The sequence below is a fragment of the Elaeis guineensis genome, chromosome 3 (assembly GCF_000442705.2).
Source record: "Elaeis guineensis isolate ETL-2024a chromosome 3, EG11, whole genome shotgun sequence".
Classification (NCBI taxonomy): Eukaryota; Viridiplantae; Streptophyta; class Magnoliopsida; order Arecales; family Arecaceae; genus Elaeis; species Elaeis guineensis.
The window spans coordinates 39,051,755-39,058,454 of NC_025995.2; the positions used below are offsets into that span (position 1 = coordinate 39,051,755).

The following is a 6,700-nucleotide window of genomic DNA, read 5'->3' on the forward strand; positions in this document are numbered from 1 at the left end:
ATAAACATTATCATGTCTATGCCCAACAAATTTAATACCTTCATTAATAGGACTAGTTACAATGCAAACTGAAGATTCAAAAATGACTTTGTATCCTTTATCACAAAATTGACTGATGCTTAATAAATTATATTTTAAACCATCTACTAATAAAATATTTTCAATATACTTGGAGAGAGTGATACCAATGTTACCTATACCGATGATCTTTTCTTTGCCATTATCTCCAAAGATGACCATCCCTCCATTTTTAGCTTCAAGTGTGATGAATTGGGATTCATCACCAGTCATGTATCTTGAGCACCCGCTATCAAGATATCATCTCCGGTTTGCTCCTTGGGATGCAAGACACACCTATACACAAGAATCAAGTTTTGACTTTAGGTACCTAAGTTTTTTTGGATCCTTTTTGGTTAGTCATATTGGTTCCTTTTGAAATTCATATTTTTTTTACATTGAAATTTTTAGATTTGTTAGAAAAATATGAATAGGATTTGTATCATATTCTACCACATTTAAAGCAAATTATATTTGAAAACTTATTGTATGATGAGTTTACAAAGATATTTTTCAGAAATTTTTGTTTCTTTAAAGGGTTATATCCAAGACCGACTTTATCATAAATGGCTTTTTGATTGTCAAGTATCATGTGAAGTTTATTTGAACTTAAAGTGAACTTTTCAACCATTGGTTTTAACTTGGCAATCTCATTTTTTAAGTTCAAATTTTTTTGAGATAGGATTGATTTTTCATTTAAAATACTCTCATTTTCTTTTAGTAAAGATTGATTCTTTGATTTTAATTCTTTGTTCTTTATCTCTAGCTTCTTTAGTTCATCAATTAGGTCATAAAATGCTTCATGAAGTTCTTCAAAGGTAAAGTCAATAGGAGTTTCAGTATTTACCTCATTTTCATGTGCCATAAGGCACAAGTTGGCTTGTTCATTTGAGTCTTCTTCTTCGAAACTTGACTCATCACTTTCGCTCCATGTAGCCATCATGGCCTTTTTCTTGTACTTCTTGGGATCCTTCTAGTAATGAGGGCCATTTCTTCATTCTGCTCTTCATTTTCTGTATCATCGAATTCTTCATCAGGTTGAGCAGTGGATTTGAGGGTGATTATCCTCTTCTTTTTGACATCTTCTTCTTGGTGTTGTTTCATGCTTAGCTCGTAAGTCATCAGTGATCCTAGAAGCTCCTCCAAGGGTAAGATATTCAGATCTTTGGCTTCTTGAATTGCGGTCACTTTGGCCTCTCAAGTCCTTGGTAAAGACCTAAGAATCTTTCTTACGAGATCACTGTTAGAATAAGACTTATCAAGATTTTTTAGACCATTAATAATATCAGTAAAATGAGTAAACATCGCAGTTATTGATTCATCATGCTTCATTTTAAAAAGTTCATATTTATGCACAAAAATATTGATTTTTGATTCTTTCACTTGATTAGTTCCTTCATGAGTTACTTCTAATCTATCTCATATTTCCTTAGCTGATATGCATGTTAAAATATGATTAAATTTATTAGCATCTAGAGCATAATACAAAATATTCATGGCTTTAGCATTTAGTTGAGCCATTTTCTTATCAACCTCATCCCATTCTTTTTCGGATTTGATTGATTTCACACCATCAATTAATTTAGTGGGTGTGTGTGGTCCATTTACTATGATACTCCACATATCATAGTCAAGTGCTTGAATAAAAATTTTCATCCGAACTTTTCAATAGATATAATTTGATCTATTAAAAAGTGAAGGTCGGTTTGTGGACTGCCCCTCGGCTAGTGAAGTGCCAACTTGAGTTGCCATAGATCTTTAGCTCTTGATGGTTAAATCAAAGTAGGGTTAGAGCACCATGCTCTGATACCACTTGTTGCCCAGCTATGCAACCCAAGAGGGAGGGTGAATTGGATTTCTAAAAATTTAAAGTTAATTTACAACTATGAGGATTTTATAACAATAAGTAGGATAAATATGGAGAGTGAAATTTATGCAAGGTGTAGAAGCTGGATGCAAAACTGTAAGAAGATAAAAAAATTTAAAAGGAGAGCAAGTAAGCACAACACAAACAAGAAGATTTATAGTAGTTCGATATCAATCTTGCACCTACGTCCACTCTCCAAGCTCCTACTTGAGAATTCAAATCCACTAAACCGTATTCAACCCGAATACAACATCGGAACCTCCGACTCTAGCTATTCTAAGCTAGAACACTTGTTTCTCGGATACAAGCCAATCCAATACAATCTGATTTAAGGTTCAGATCAACCTTTCTACATTTTAAAATCCTTTCAAAATAAAATATCAACTCAAAATAGAGTATAGCAGTTAATCATATAGAAATACAGATGTAGCTCCTTTAATGAGCAAATAAAGCTTTAAATACACTTTACACAATAAGAACAAAGCTCTTCTGATTTTTCTCAAGGTGGTTGAAGACTTGAATGAGCTCTTAAGGGGTTGGTGAACTTGAAATAAAAGCTTCTTGAATTTTTAAGAGGGCTCTTGCTTAGGGTTAAAATAAATACTTGAAGAACCTTTTCAAAATCTTGTTGATTCCTTCCTTTGAGTGCCTTTTATAACTTCAAATAATGGTGGAGAGTAATCTGGGCTAGAATAGAGCCGTTGGAGCACATTAAATGGGTATTAAATGCAGCCAAAATGAGCTAGAAACTAGCCGTTGCAGAGTTTTTCCGTCGCAGGGGTCAACTCATAGGGTCGACTCATGCACAGGGGTCGACTCATGGGGTCGACTCATGTGGCGCAGAATAAAAATTGACAGTTCTGTATCTTTGGCTTGCACAGCAATAAAGGTCGACTCATAGGGTCGACTCATGCACAGGGATCGATTCATGGGATTGACTTAATTGGGTGTACCAGCTAAAGAATTCAGCGTGCCGTTCAGCCCCTTTTGCCATGAGTCGACTCATGGGATCGACTCAAATTTATAAACATAATTTTCTTTCAAAATATACATCCAAAAATATTGAAATTGCCTCCAATAGATTACAAATCTTCTACTCTTGCTCTTGAGGGTTTCGAATCAGAACTTGATAAAATTATGATTTTACTCCTGAAATACAATAAATCTTTTTTCAAATCAAAATCATTAGTAACCTCCTCAAATACTTTGTAATCATCAAAATCAATTCAAGGAGCAACAAAGTTTCATCATCAAAGGTCAAGAAAGCAAAGTGTACAAGTTGAAGAAAGCATTATATGTGTTGAAGCAAACACTCCAAGCATGGTATTCTCAAATTAATGCCTACTTTAATGAGAAAGATTTTCAAAGAAGTCCAAGTGAACCAACACTTTATGTAAAGAAGCAAGGTAATGACATTCTCATTGTCTCTCTTTATATTAATGATTTGATTATTACCGGTAACAATGAGAATATAATTTTAGCTTTTAAAAGTGATATGATGAGAAGATATGAATAAATGATATGGGTTTGCTCTATTATTTTTTGAGAATTGAAATCAAGCCAAGAGAAGATGGCATTTTTATTTGTCAAAAGAAGTATATAGAAAGCGTTCTCAAGAAGTTCAAAATGGAGAATTGCAATGTTGTAGTAACATTTTTGGTGGTAAATGAGAAGTTCATGAAAGAAGATGAAACTGGTGAAATCAATGCACCACTATATAGATGCATTATTGGAAACTTATTGTATCTCACAACTACAAGATCGGATATAATGTTTGCATCAAGTTTACTTTTTAGATTCATGCAAAAACCAAGCAAAGTCCACTTTGGGATGGCAAAAAGAGTTTTAAGATATATCAAAAGCACCAAAGATTATGGCATCATGTATGAAAGGAGCATAAATGATCATGTGAAGTTATTTGAATTTTGTGATAGTGATTGGGCCGGAAGCATTGATGATATGAAGAGTACATCGGGCTATATATTTTTTTTTGGATCCGGTGTCATATCTTGGGCATCTAAGAAGCAAGATATTGTGGCATTGTCATCCGCGGAAGCCGAATATATCTCAACTACCTTGGCGGCACAACAAATAATTTGGTTGAGAAGAATACTAGAAGATGTGGGTGAGAAGCAAGAAGAAGCTACTACACTATTTTGTGACAACAAGTCTACCATCTCTATGACAAAGAATCTTATCTATCATAGCCATACGAAGCATATCAAAATTAAGTACTATTTCATAAGAGATGCAGTAGAAGAAAAAAAAGTTGAAGTAAAATATGTGAGGACTCAAGACTAAGTGGCGGATATTTTCACCAAAGCATTATCTAAAAAGAAATTTATCTACTTTAGAGACCTCATGGGCATTCAAGAACAACCATTAAAGAGGAGTGTTAAAATATAATGTTTGTTCTTTTTAATTTCTAAATTATGTAAGTTTTGATTTAGTTGTATGTTGGGTTCATGTATGGGCTCATATATGGTTGGGCTCATATTGTCATAGTGGTTTATGTATTGATGTATGGATTTTGGTAGGATATGGTAGCCTCATATATAAGAGGTCTTATGTATTAAGAAAAAAAGAGAAAGAACCCTAGATCTATATTCTCCCTCAATTTTTCATCTCACTCTCCACTTCAATGTCCTCCCAAATCTCATTAAGTTGGTAAACAAAGTCAACAAGCATCGCCTCCTTCGAACAGCAACAGTCATCCTGAACTGAATGGTTCTCCCAGCAACTTGCTCTCCTCGTATGGGCTGATGCTTTGGGGATGCCTTTCCTCAGATCTAAACTTCCCTATCTCTGTGATAGAAAAAGAAGGAGAGGTTTCTATATATTAAACTTATTGTTGTTCTGTTAAACCACCTCCAATTTGAAGAACTAATGGGAATCCAATGAAAGTTAGTGTCTTAGTAGTTTCTTATTGGTTTGTGTACATTTTCACATGAATATTTTTAGGACATCTTTGATGGGAGGACGTTGAATTCTAGAATGGGAATGAGATTGAATAACTCCTACTCTAGCCATTTGGCTAGGAAGGTCCTGTTCCTATTCCAATGGAAAATAGAAATTTCACTCAATTGATCCCCAAGACCCGATCCCGGCTCTCCATCAGTATTCGAATTCCATTGCACCAGGTTTATTTAAAAACATTAGCTTTTCCAAAAATGCTTCTGCTCAATTAATTTCCAAAAATTTAACTTTTGAGTTTTCGGTTTTGATTCCCATCATGAACCAAACACACCAGAAATGTGGCTATTCTAATTTCCATGTTATTCTGCTCCAGTTTTAATCCCAGTTGTGAGCCTAACAGATCCTTAACGTTCTTGCTTTTTTTAGGATTATATTTCCTCTTCCTGAACTATTATCATTTCTTAACCATCGCATCCTGTTCCATACTCTTTTTTTAAAATTTTTTTGCATCATTTCTCCTTATGGCAACTATTTTACAAATCGGTGGGAAAGGTAAATCCTACGAAATCTTCACATATTTATGACATCTCTTTTAAGTTAAAAACTTGAACAAATTTTTGTTTTTTGGTCAAGAGCATCAACCAACAAAACCCAACAAAGAGTCTTTCAGCTGGTGGCCTTGATCTTTTTCTTTCGCAAAAACAGTCGTTTCCCACCGCTTCAGTGCCAGTTCGCGCAAAGTGTCCGCTTCTTCCCCTTTTGTCTCGTCCTACAGCAAAACCAATGCTAAAGTTCCACCACCAGGAAAAGGAGGAAGCTTTTCTAAGAAAGGAGCCTCAAGAATTCTTTCAGCTCCTCCTCTTAGACTAGCAACAATAACATCAAGGCATTGGATGACATACACTAGCTCAACGCCAAAACCTTGGGCAACAACAAGACCAAAGGAGCAAAGAGAGAGGGGTTGAGAAGATGAAGCGAGGAACCAACAGCATTCTCCACGATGACACAGCCTAGCATCTTATCTTGCACCTTGGATGAGCTCTAGACCACCGCCCTTGAGCCTGATGATGCCATGGACTCCGTGAACATGGATGATTTCCTCGCCAACCTATAGGCTTCTGATGTAGACAATACCTCCAGCATTGCTGCTACCACTAGATCCATCTCTACGCTACTCCATAACCAAGACTGCACTCCCAATAGCACCACTTTGTGTCAGAAGACCATGGATGAGGTATGGTCAAAGATCCAGAGGGAACAAACCCATCACAACCCCCACTCTCATCAATCTGCCCTTGAGGAGATCACCCTCAGAGAATTTCTTATACAAGCGGGCATAGTAAAAGGACATAATTCTTGTTTTCCCTTAATACTATCTCCACAGTGGAGCCTAGGAAACAATTTGAGAGCTCAAAATGATGGTCGAGAGAAAGGGTTCAACCATGGGCTGGGGTTGGGGGATTAGAACCATGGGAATATCATGTGCACCAAAGTGGACCATCCTTGGTGTTGGATTTTCATGTAGGGTGTATACATATATGCTTTAAAATTTTCTTTTCTAAACAACAAAGCAGAATTAAGATTAAAACACCTTTTAATTTAGTTCATGCATGCATAAAATATAGAACACATGGATCTACTTCATATGCTGAAATTGAATACATGCTGAATTTTATGCTGAAATTAAATATGTGATCGAATCACATATCTGTTTTACTATTTTTTTTTTTCGAATCTAGATTTAGAAGAAAGTAGGTTCTCTCTTAGCCGCATAAGTGCCCAACCTCTACAGATATTCACTCAGGATCAGCTTGGAACAGCTTTCTATGATGTAGATATTTTTTCTCCAAAAAAGATTAC

At 35.5% G+C, this 6,700-nt stretch overlaps 1 pseudogene; it reads left to right on the forward strand.

Moving 5' to 3' along the window:
* Positions 1–6,365, forward strand: part of LOC140856223 (uncharacterized) — a 17,533-nt pseudogene extending 11,168 nt beyond the window's left edge.
* Positions 6,366–6,700: the final 335 nt, after the last annotated feature.